Source organism: Ictidomys tridecemlineatus, chromosome 11 (genome assembly GCF_052094955.1).
Source record: "Ictidomys tridecemlineatus isolate mIctTri1 chromosome 11, mIctTri1.hap1, whole genome shotgun sequence".
Taxonomy (NCBI): Eukaryota; Metazoa; Chordata; class Mammalia; order Rodentia; family Sciuridae; genus Ictidomys; species Ictidomys tridecemlineatus.
Window position 1 is genome coordinate 115,094,493 of NC_135487.1, and position 13,533 is coordinate 115,108,025.

Sequence of the window (13,533 nt, forward strand, 5' to 3'; positions counted from 1 at the left end):
GAGGCATTTGAAAAATATGACAAGAGGGAAATGAAAGATACACAAATGAATCAAGTGGAATTTTTAAAAAGAAAAATTTAAATATATAAACATTTTTTTAAAAAAATCACTGGATAGACAACACAGGTGATAAAGCTTTGCAGAACAAGTACGAAAATCTGAAGCTGTTCCAATAGAGAATAACCAAAATGTAAATGAAAAGCAAACAGCCTCACAGATCAGTGAACAATATCAAGTTATTTAAAATGCCTCTAGAGTCCCAGAGAAGCTAACAGAAAAATATTCAGAAACAGAATGCAAAAAACTTCTAACTATGACAAAAATGATACTCCTAGAATCTCAATGAATAAATACAAGAAGAATAAATACATAGAAAATCATACGAGATATATCAGAATCAACTTATTGAAAAGCAGTGATAAAGAGGAAAATTGGGGCTGTTAGGCATTAGGAAAATGATTACATTCTGACAGAAAAATGGGAGTAAGAGTCAAATGCTGCAACTACAAAACAATGACAAGGGAAATATGATTTTTTTTCAGTAAAACAGCTTATTTTTAATTCAGAAGGTTGGATGAGCTAAATTGTCCATATGAAAGCCACCAAAACAGAGAAGCTGTAAACTACTGTTGCCTCAAGGAATTTTCGGTGATGATGTGAATATTCTGTATCTGTACTATCAAGAAAGTATCTAATAATCATGCATGGTTTTTGAAATGCAGCTACTATTATAGCTAAGGAACTGATTTTTAAATTTTATTTCATTAAAATAAGATCATTTTCTAAGGGCTTGCTGTACCCAAAGGTTAACAGGGTTTCAGCCCCCTAAAATACAGTCAATCAGAAAAAAATATATTTATATCTAATAGAGAATAGATATATTTTTCGTCCTGAAGACTTAGCAAAGATCTGATTGTGTTATGTTTAAGAACAACAAAAAATAAGTTTAAGTAGCTGCCATATGAGAACTAATTTTAAAGATTAAGGTTTATATTCTGAAAATATCGCAGAGATGGTGAATCCTCTGTAAAATCATAGAGAATGTGTTTAGAATGAAAAAACCAGAGCGCTGCGATGGTGCTCCTGGAGAGCGAGCAGTTCCTGACGGAGCTCACCAGGCTCTTCCAGAAGTGTCGGTTTTCGGGCAGCGTGTACATCACCTTGAAGAAGTATGATGGTCGAACTAAACCCACACCGAGTAAGGGTTCTGTGGAGGGCGTTGAGCCCTCAGACAACAAGTGTCTGTTGAGAGCAACGGATGAAAAAAAGAAGATCAGCACAGTGGTGAGCTCCAAAGAAGTGAATAAATTTCAGATGGCTTATTCAAACCTATTGAGAGCTAACATGATGGGCTGAAGAAGAGAGACAAAAAGAGCAAGAGTAAGAAGAGCAAAGCAGCACAGTAAAGAGCACCGAGTTCCCTGCTTTTATCAAACCACTGAATTACATATTTCCATTTTGTTTATATTTTTGTTCATAAATCTAGGTTTCTGGTTCCCCCATTAACTGTTTTCAAGTGATATTAGGGTTATTTTGGAGAGAAGAAAGGTTGCAGTGTTTACAAAGTATTTGTGGTAAGAAAGTAGTTTTATTTCAGATTTATGATGCATGGTTATAAATTCCTAAATTAGTTTTAAAAAGTCTCTGTAGTCATCCCTGTGAAGAGCATTGTATCATTAAACACCTGTTATCAGCACTGTGCTTATGTGATCCTTCCCACCCCCATCAACCCCATCCACCTTTTTTTTTTTTTTTTTTTTGTGTGTGTGTGTGTATGTGTGTGTGTGTGTCGCTGGGGATTGAATCCAGGGCCTCACACATGCTATGTAAGCAGTCTTGAGTTACATCCCCTCAACCCCCCTCCCCCATTTTAATAGTCTGGCAATAACTAATTCTGGATGATGTGATTACTGAATGTTTTAGCCCTATTTTCTAGATTATTCTAATTGAAACCTGACAATTATAAAAGTTGTATCATCTCATGGACATTCTTTCCACCAGGTTGTATAAGTTTATCATCATAATTTATTAAGTTTGGAAGAGTTCTCATAGCCAAATGAAAATCTGCTTAACCACGTTAGGAAAAACATATTACAAAATCATTAAAAATAAAGATTCTAAGGTAATGAAAAAGAAAAAAAAGAAAAAACCTTTTCATTTTTATTCAAGGGAGATTTTTATCCTTGAATCCAAAGAGAATATATCAACTATGAATTAAAGGCATCTCTAAAGTGTACTTTAGACGAAATATTTTGTGGGGCATATAAAATTAACAGACAATAAATTCCAGCCTTATTCCAGATTTGGTGGTCCTGAATTTCCAATGTAAATATTTGAGGCATTCAGACTCAAATAAAGAGTAAATGACAGAATAAAGAGTAAACAGAAACAATAAAAATGCCCAGATATTACAGAGAATCAATCAACAATATTATTACATACCATACTTAAGAACTCAGAATAATATTTAAAGGGATACAGAAAAACATATATTATATCCTGAAAGCAGTATTCAAATAAAGATCATAATGTTAATTAAAACACAGAAAATATGCTAAGATATAAAAGATGCAAGATATAAAGTCTAAAGTTGTCCTCTCTGAGAGAGTGTGCACATAATGGAGGGACATGATGTCCAGCTGAGAAGACCACAGAAACCTTCTTAAAAAGGTAATATTTGAATTAATTACTGAAAGATGTAGGAATTCAACAGACATAGAGTAGTTTTCCAAATCTTTTTTAATTCACCTCCTGGTAACAGAATAATTTTCTTAAACATGTTTTGGGCATATATATGGATAATTATAAACAGGGGAAAACAGAAGACAAACTAATGTATTTAAGCCTCTTTTCTTGGAAAAAGTAAGTCAAAAGAATGCCATAAAAAGTCTGAATTTATTCTTCAAAAAGCATCAATAATTTAGAAAAACATAACTTATATCTACCACAACAGTGACAAATTTTCAATGGATTTTAAGAAAAACTACCTGTCAAAATTTTAAAAAATCGGGGCTGGGACTGTGGCTCAGCAGTTGAGTGCTCGCCTAGCATGGACGGGACCCAGGTTCGATCCTCAGCACCACATAAAAATAAAAGGCATGGTGTTGTGTCCATCTACACCTAAAAATTAAATATTTTTAAAAATTTTAAAAATCCATTTGTAGAACTATTTTGTGAAAAATGTAATTTTCATTTTGTAATGAAAAAAATCACCAAAGTATATTTGTTATTATCCTGCTTATTCAAAATTATGATGAAGATTGAAGTCTTGAGCATTGAATTGCTTTCTGAAATAAGCTAAATGTAAGTTTTTGAAAGTTAAAATTGGGGAAATATATAAATTTGAAAAATCTGAAGGGTCATATATACAGATTTAAGAAAAAATATAATCCCAACCTGAAGACATTTTGCAATTAAAATTGTATTTTTTCATCTTTTTTTAATACTTACAAACTAAGTTATAATTTAGAAACAAAAAATTTATCACTATCTACACACCAAGTATCACTACTTATTATTTGAACATCCATTTTATTATATTGTTAAATAACTTGCTTCACACAATTTAAATTCCTTCATACTAATATTAAGTTACACCATCATATTCTTTGTGTGCATGATGCACATTTGTCTTATTTCCAATTTTCTTAGGTCATAAATTACCTTGAGATGAACTCTGAAAAGTTATTAATGACAAGTCCAGCATTGAAATTCCTTGGTCAAACAGGATGGGGAATATTAGCTATCAATGCTCAACTATATTCCTGAAAGACTGAACATTTTCCAACTAGCACCAGCAGGGTAGAAACTGACTCTTTGAAAAGCATGCTCAATGCAAATTTGTCACCTGCCAGTTCTTCCCTAAGAGAAATTTCAGATTCATTAGGCTGAGTAGGAGGAATGGACAGATCATAACAGATCCTAACAGGGCTTGGAGTTTCCCAGGCATATATTCATTCATTATTATTTATAAATGCAAAAAAAGTTATTTGGATTTTGTTTGTTCAAAGTATGCTTTGTTAAAACTGCAGATTACCTTTCCAATAAGTTGGTTTTACAATAGAATGTGTGAATGATTACTGAACAATTCAATACCTGATTATAAAGAAAGAAAAACATAGCTGTAAAAAAAATAGTAATTGAAAAAAAGAAATTACACAACTAAATAATACAATCAACGATTTATACTGAATATAAATATATGGAGTATTTCATCCATCAATGAATAAATATACTTTCTTAACAACAACAAATTTCAAAGAGCTAAAACCACATTATAGTGTCAATCAGAAGTATTCACTTCAAAAAGATTAAAGAACATTCATATTCTCTGTAATCAAACTGTGCTCTTCTAGGAAATTTGTGCATGTGATAGTCTTGAACAATTTCTCCTCCACAAATGGAACTTTCTGTAGCAAATCAGCTGTCAAAGATGCTGATTATAGTTATGTCTTTATGATAATTTGCCATTGCTTAACATGACCTAGTCAGAAAATGGTTTTGAGTTATATAAAGAAGTCAAACCAACAATCATGAGACTCTCTTACCTGACTGGGACAAATGGGTCAATCAGGGTCAGTACACACTTTTGATAAAAGGGTCTTAGAAAATGAAACTAGTAAAAAAAAAAAAAACCAGGCTTCCCCTGAATCATTGAAGATTTGGGGATTGGCACTATATCTCCACTATCAGGGATTGTGCATTAAGAGCTGACACAACCCTACGGCACTGACTACTGTTTGAACCATTATTTATCTGAGAGTCATGAACCATGAGACACCATTATCTCAGTTTGTGACTGTCAACAACATCCAGTAGAAATGACAACCTAGTGAAAAGCCCCTTTCCTAGGCTGGGAATAGGCGCTCAGCAAAAGTGCAGAAGAAGTAATCAATGGTACATTCATTCTTTGTTCATATCACATTTTAAAATGCCTGTTGTAGAAAATGCTTGAAATGGTTCCAAGTAGGAGATTATGAATCTTAAAAGACTATCTATAAGTCATTAAAACTATCTTTAAAAAGTTGTACAACAATTTCTATTTAATAACCAGAGAGCACTTATTATTACCCACCACTGAGCTAGGTACTTATTAAGTATTCATTTGCTGACACTAGTTTTTCCTTTTTTCCCCACTTATTTCCTCTGGGATCTGGAGTATTTCTAGAAAGGTGTTCCAAGTTGCTTAATGAAGGTATCAATCAATCACTATAATGAACAAGAACTACACATGGAGAGGCCTTGTCACCACCATGACTAATGTCAACTTGAGGGGAATAGCCACAAGCTGCCAGGATATACTTTATAATTTATATTGAGAAAAAGTGCTTGATAAATTATCTGCAGAATTCCCAGAGATTGTTCTTCTAATTTTTACCAATAAATTATAAGATCTACCAAACAGTAGACCCTGAAATCATATAAAATAAAGTAAAATTATGTACTTTTGTATTCAACTTTTTCTTAGTCACTTGATAATAAATACTATAACACAGTTCATCTTAACAAAATTCAGTAAGACAAATATGGAGAATCAAGGCAGACACACAATATTCACTTCTAAGTGCATATTATTAGTAAGAGGATTACCCTGTGTACACACTGAAATAAAATCTGCTTTATTCACCATATTTGATTACTGAATAAAACATCTTTCTCTTTTAAAAACTTTTAAGTCACTTAAAACTAAAATTCCAAAGGTAAACTTTACTATGTCCACAGGAGAAATTCACTCTTAGTTAACAGGTGCATTCCATTCTTATTCTCCTTTTCAAGCTGGAATTAAATTTAGACCACTAAGTGATTTCATGTAGGCTACTAAATGGCCCACAGAGACAAATAACTGTCAATCATGATTGATGTGGCTTTGGCAGACTGGTTCTGGAGTGAAAGGTCTTAAATCCCACAACCACTGCCCTGAAATTTCCTGTACTCCCCTAAAATATAAATAAATTCTGCTGTCTGTCCTATTCTCTACTATCCTCCCTCCCCTCCCCTCCCCTCCCCTTTTCTCTCTCTACCCCTTCTACTGTAAATCATTTCTTCCATTTATATTATCTTGTCTTACCCCTCCTTTCCTCTTATATATCATTTTGTATAACCCTGAGGATCGCCTTCCATTTCCATGCGATTTCCCTTCTCACTCCCTTTCCCTCCCACCTCTCATCCCTGTTTAATGTAAATCTTCTTCTCAAGCTCTTCCTCCCTACCCTGTCCTTGTTTACTCCCCTTATATCAAAGGGGTCATTTGGTATTTGTTTTTTTAAAGATTGACTAGCTTCACTTAGCATAATCTGCTCTAATGCCATCCATTTCCCTCCAAATTCTATGATTTTGTCATTTTTTAATGCAGAGTAATACTCCATTGTGTATAAATGCCACATTTTTTTTATCCGATACAGCAATCTGTATACGGGGTAAAGTTGGGAGTTCATAACCCGCTTGAATCAAACTGTGAAATATGATGTATTAAGAACTATGTAATGTTTTGAACGACCAACAATAAAAAATATATATATATAAATAAATGTTCCACAAGAGGTGCTGTGGTGAATTTCCTTCAGTAAACTGAAATGTCTTAGGTTGCAATAAATAGTAAATAAAAATGGTACAGTGAAAACTCCTTTTGTATGTATACATCAGATAAAATCCTATTTACAAATTTCTTAAGTTCAACTGCTATGAATGTAGATGTGGTGTCATATATGATACCATGTAGCAATGCAGGTGATGCAAATAACTGACACAGAACATAATTTCTCAGTGGAAAAGATTCTATTCTTGTGGATGCAATAGTCCATTATGAAATAAAGACTTTCCACATCTTCCCTCACCTTAGCTACCACGTAAGGCAGAATCTGTAAAACATTGGAAAATTCTAAGAAATGAAGAAATTAAAAATTGCATATGCCCTCCTCTGGATAAGAACTACAGTGTTGCCATTAATGTTTATCCCTTCCTTTGCTTAGTCAAGTTTAAGAACTGATAAGATCTTACTCTAGAAAAAATAGCAAGGAAAGTGACTATAGGTATGAAATAATTAAGCCATTTAAGTGTCTTCATTCACTGGACATTTGTAGTCCCTACACACACTTTGTAATAATTTTGACATAAGCATAAATAGTATAACATAGAAGATTTTCCAACTTGGAAAGAAAAATCTACCTTCATTTTTAAAAAGGGATGTCAATCAAGGTTATGCAAACAAGGATTCCAATTCCAGCTCTGCCCTTCTCTTGCCGAGTAATTTTGGGCAGTTATGTAGCCTCTCTGATTGTTTTCTATATATAATTTATAAATGGCAATAGGAACTGCTGATATGACTTTGAGAGGTTTAAATGAGATGTAGTATAACATTATGCAAAGTATTTGGAAGTGATTAAATCTCTTAGCTTAGTTATTATTTAGAATACATGCACAAGTTAGAAATTCATGCCCTAGATTGTTTTTCATCAACAAAAATGATATTTACCTACTTTCAGGGATAATGAGTTGATTCAAGTATGATTTACTTTTCACCATTGACAATTTCCACATTCTCAGGCAGTTATCTGATACTCTGATGACTTCTATGAAACTAGATTTAGATAATGATTCTTGGTGTTTTACATCTGTATCTTTCTAAAAGGGTTAGTGGGGTTCTTTGGAGATGTGGCACACAACCTCCAATAATATTTTGTCTGAGGTCATTGCAATACTGAAGTCAGCACATTGATCTCAACAGAAATTTTGTAAACCAACATTACCAGAGGATGTTTAATTCATGAATATTTATCACAGCACTGGTTGATATTGACCTTGTGCTCATGAGCAGGTAGGACTCTACAGGTGACTCACTTTGGTGTTATGCCCTTGCCCTTGGACAACACTGACATATACATAGGAAGGACATGATGTTACAGAAGCTCTGATGTTTGGCCTCATACATATATTCTTAGGGATGACTTTCACATTCTCTGTGCATCTTTGATTTTACATACAAGGCCTTTTATAGCCTCTCCAGGTGCCACAGTGGTTATATAGCTAGCTCTAAGCTTCATCTAGAGTGTACATATTATGTTCTCAGGCAACAGTGTTGGTCGTGGCTCTTTTTTTTTTAATATTTTATTTTTTTAGTTATCGGCGGACACAACATCTTTGTGTGTATGTGGTGTTGAGGATCGAACCGGGGCCGCATGCATGCCAGGCAAGCACGCTACCGCTTGAGCCACATCCCCAGCCCCATGGCTCTTTTTAAACAATTGATATACCTAGCCTAATTCTCTAAAAAAATAATAATATTTTTGTGTAAAAATATTAGGATTTCTGTACAGCCTGGCCATAAGTTGATGTTGTAAAGCTGTTTGGAATGCCTGCCGGGCCTTGAACTCACCCATGCCTAGTTTTCCCTGACTAGATAATAACCCTTTCCTAAACCTTAGTGATGCCTCATGAATCCTGGCCTTCCCTAGCCAGATAACAACCCTCTCTGAGACTCTAACAACCTTCATAAATTTTGATGTCAGGGCCATCAAAAATGTAAACCTGTGTTATGCTCCTCAGTGTTTTGTTATCTGTAACCCCCCCTTTGTGTAACTTTTTGAGCTATAAACTGGGCTGCAAGGAAGCTTCGCTGCTGTCCTTGGCTCCCATGATTTTGATGGGAAAGGCAGCCTGGCCAGTCGAAATAATAAGCTTGCTTTAATTTGATTTTAATTGGAGTCATTGGTCTTTTCTTGCATCGTGGTCTAACATTTCTGGAGGCCCCAGCGAGATCAAACTGCAAGTCAAGACTGCAATATCAGACTGCTGGAAATTCTGAAGTTGGACCTTCGCTCTGAGGCTCTGGGCTGGAGAACCACTCTAGGGAGTGAGCACCTTGAGATGGTCCAAGGCCCCAGGGTGAGCCTTTGGTCCTCGGACAGCTGGAGTGAACTGCTGCCCTAAAACAATTAGCAAGCACCTGATGGAGGAGACCTCCATAGTAACTGGTGCCTTTATAACATCTGGGATCCAGTTAAGGGAGATCTCTTCTGAGGTTCACATATACTCCTGTCCAGGACAATAACTAGATATCATTCTGTCCTCTGTTCTGTTCTATAGGGAATTCCTCTGGAAGGGTATAGAGGTGCCAATGGGCACGTATGCACTCCTACCCCTGGAACTTTAGCAAGATGTTGCATTGCTCCTCTGTTTTCTGTTTTGGCGCTGGGTTTGTGTTTCCTTGTGTTTTGTTCTGTGTTCTATATGTTTTTTCCTGCCTTTTGTTGTGTGATTTCTGTGGTAAAACTTAAGGAAAAGTGGACATCAAAATGGGTAATAAAGCAAGTAAGCCTGATAGCCCTTTGAATTGTGTTTTACGGAACTTTGATAAACTTTACCCCCTTTTTGTTAAGCAGGGCTATGATTATCCCATCACCAAGAATTGCCTCCAAACTTTCTGTGAGATAGAATGGCCCAAATTTGGAGTCAGCTGGCCCCTTGAGGGCACCTTTAATCCCCAGGTGGCATGGGCTGTAACTAATGCCACTCTTGGCAACCCTGGCCATCCAGATCAAATAGGATATATCCTACCCTGGGCAGAAGCAACAACTAATCCACCCCCTTGGATGAAGGTTTGTATGGTTGGGAATGGACAGGGAGGGCAGGCCCTAATTGTGACCAGAAAAGTTCCCCAGGAGCCCTCAATTAAGAACCCTGTTTTACAGGACGCTCAGGAGGATTCCCCTCTCCCCCATACACTGGGGCTCCTCTTTATCTTTCTGCCGATGGTGCAGGGACAATGGAGACAGCTCCAACAACTGCACCACCACCTCTCTCCCCCTCCCCTGAGCCACTGAAACCATCTCATTCCACCACTCCTTCTGCTACAGCTTCCCCAAATAAGCCAGCCTCTGTCCTACCCCTCCCCATACCCAACAGGGTCGCACTTACGGAAGGTCTGACTCAATCCCCTCCCCAGGCAGACCCTCAGGCACTGTTTCTATTTCTATCCCAGAGGAAGAGGTGACTCCCACCCCTGTCCTTCCTCTTCGCCAGGTTCCAGAAGGTCCTTATATATAGTTTTCCACAAGGGATCTCTACAACTGGAAAAACCAGAATCCCCCATTTAGCGTGGATCCGAGTTCCCTGATTTCCCTGGTTGATTCTGTCTTTTTTAATCATCTCCCCACCTGGGATGACTGCCAACAGATTCTCCATACCCTTTTCACTAAGGAGGAAAGGAAGCCAATCCTGGCAGAAATAGCTAAAGCCTACCTGGAATAAACTCTCTTAGGAAAGATGAGAAAACAGAAGTAATCAACTTGGCTTTACCTAAAAGAAGACCAGACTGGAATCATGGAAAGGCTGAAGGTAGGAGAGCACTCAGTGATTACCACCAGGCTCTATTAGAGGGTCTTAGGAGGGCAGCTCGCAAACCCACCAATCTGTCTAAAGTAGCAGAGGTGAAACAAAACCCAGAAGAATCACCTTCAGCGTTTCTTGAATGATTCCTAGAGGCATTCCATCTATATACTCCTATAGACCCTGAGGACTTGACAAATCTGAAGGCGATTAACCTGGCTTTTGTAGCTCAGTCAGCCCCAGACATCCGTAAAAAGATTCAAAAGATAGATGGCTTTGCTGGGAAGAACAGGTCAGAATTATTAGAGTAGCCCAAAAGGTGTTTGAAAACAGAGGCAGCCGGGATGATCTACTGATAAGGAAAGTAAATCGGGCTACAGTAGCTGCACTAAGGTCTCCAGAAGTTTTCAATTCCAGACAGATGCAGGTTGCACATGGCAGAGGCAAAAGACAGACTCCCCTCCGAATAGATCAGTGTGCTTATTGCCGGGAATATGGACACTGGAAAAATCAATGCCCCCAACAAAATCGAAAAGACTTTCTCCAGCTGCAGACTGGAGACCCTCAGCCAAAATCAGCTCTAACTTTAGAAGAATAGGGGGACTATGGCTCTTTCAAACTAGGCTCCTGAGAGCCAATGGTAACCTTCACAATTGGGAGCCAACCTGCAAATTTCTTAGTGGATACAGGGGCTTTATATTCGGTGTTACAGAAGCCCCTAGGACCTCTCACTAATGAAACTATGGAAGTACAAGGGGCAACAGGAGAAATTAAAAATTATAGATGGACCACAGATCGGATTGTTGATGTAGAACAAGGAACAGTGACTCACTCTTTCATTGTTATCCCTGAATGCCCTTTCCCATTGCTGGGATGGGACCTTCTAAGCAAACTTCAGGCAACTAGATAATTTTCAGGGGAGATGCCTACACTACAATTGGGGAGTCCTACAAGAGCCCTAACTATAACATGCCCATTAAGTGAGGAATATCTGCTCTCTCAAAATCCTATCCAAGCTTCAGAGGGAAAATGGAAAAAATATTAATCCAAGAAATTCCTACAGTTTGGGCTGAGGATAACCCTCCGGGGTTAGCTAAACATGTGCCACCAGTCATAGTTCAACTAATCTCTGGGGCTATGCCCATTTAGTTAGACAATACCCCATCAGCTCTGAAGCCAGAGAAGGCATCAAAACTCATATCAAACATCTCCTAGAAGAGGGAATTCTAATTAGATGCCAGCCTGAAACACCCCTTTGCTGCCAGTCCAAAAGCCTGAAACTCATGATTACAGACTGGTACAGGACTTAAGAGAAGTAAACAAATGGGTAGAAACCATACACCCAACCATTGCAAACCCTTATACCTTGCTTAGTATGTTGCCACAGGAACATAAAGTCTACACAGTATTAGATCTGAAAGATGCATTTTTCTCCATTCCATTGTCAAAACTGAGTCAGCCCATCTTTGCATTTGAATGGACTGACCCAGAACAGGGGATATCAGGACAACTAACCTGGACTTGACTACCTCAAGGATTTAAGAACTCCCCCACCATCCTTGATGAAGCACTCAACAAAGATTTGAGCCTCTTCCACAGTGAGTACCCCGAGATAAACTTGCTCCAATATGTAGATGATCTTTTACTAGCAGCAAGGGATGAAAGGGACTGTTTAAGGGCCACCCAGGGTTTACTGAGAACCTTGGTTCAATTGGGGTACCGAGACTCCAAAAAGAAAGCACAAATCTGTTCTCCTCGAGTTACTTATCTAGGATATGAACTGAGGGAAGGGAAAAGGTTGCTATCCCAAGCCCGCATAGAGGCCATAATGAAGATCCCAATCCCAACTACTGAAAGGAAAGTTAGGGAATTCCTGGGGGCAGTTGGGTACTACTGCCTTTGGATACCTGGATTTGCTGAGATTGCCAAGCCTTTATAAACTGCAACTGCAGGGGGTAACTCACCTGTAGTTTGGACTGAAGAAAATGAATTAGCCTTTAAAAATCTAAAAAAGGCCCTGGTACAGGCTCCAGCCCTAACCCTCCCTGATATCTCTAAGCCCTTCCATCTGTACATTCATCAGAGAAAGGGCATTGCAAAGGGGGTTCTTACCCAAAATCTAGGGCCATGGAAAAGGCCAACTGCCTACATTTCAAAAAGCTGGATCCAGTAGCATGAGGATGGCCCCCTTGTTTATGAGCCATAGCGGCTACTGCACTTCTGCTGAAGGAAACAGACAAGCTTACCCTAGGGCAGACTCTAACTGTGACTGCCCCTCATTCAGTGGAAGCTCTATTGAGGGATGCCACAAATCACTGGACTTCAAATGCCCGCCGCACTCAATATCAAGCTCTCCTCCTAGACAAATCAGATTAACCTTCAATAAATCCCTGGCAATCAGTCCAGCAACAGTATCCACCGGGCTCCCTTTCTAAGCTTAACACAAGAATATTGCCCTGAATCTCTCGTGGGTGAGCTGAGTATTTATAGATTCTCTACCTACTGGACTACCAAACTACGTCTCTGTGTTCTTTAGATCAAAGAAAGCTTCCAAATACATAGCAATTCTGGATGTTGAGAAACTTAAAAAAGGAATGTCCAAAAGAATATCATTTCAACAAAACACAAAAGTCAAGGGAATAGATAAAGGACAAATAGCCAATAGCAGCTAGTGACATCTAATATTATGATGATAAGATGAAGACAAAATAGTCTTTATGCTAATTTTTGTAAGTGTTCAACTATTGAATCATTTATGTTGATGGATGTGAGCTCATTCTTGTCGGTGATGCTGCTGGCCTGTGTGCTGCCAGTCTGGTTGGCTCATTTAATTTTAATCCTTAGACAAAAATAAAGAAATCAATAAATAATAAAAATAAATAAACAATTAGATACACAGGTATCACTGGCTTTTTAGCTTTTCAATATTATACTCAGGAAAGCTCAAATCCCAAAGTATTGCTAATTTTCTTGGGGAAAAAATTTAGTAATATAAAATGTATAAACTGCATGGCTCAATGCAACAAAAATATTCAACATATAATTTGGAATAAATACCTGATTAATTTATCTAAAATATGTACAAATGTTTTTTTTTCTTTTTTTGAGTTAGCATAATTTTTGATCCCTTATTCTATATTTCATTGACTTCAAATTATTTTCATAGCAAGAAAACAATAAAGCTCTGTGGTTCCTTCTCTTGCAATTTCC

At 37.5% G+C, this 13,533-nt stretch overlaps 1 pseudogene; it reads left to right on the top strand.

The window, feature by feature from the left end:
- Window positions 1-1,070: 1,070 nt before the first annotated feature.
- LOC144367773 (signal recognition particle 14 kDa protein pseudogene) lies at window positions 1,071-1,696 on the top strand (annotated as a pseudogene).
- The last annotated feature ends 11,837 nt before the right edge of the window (window positions 1,697-13,533 follow it).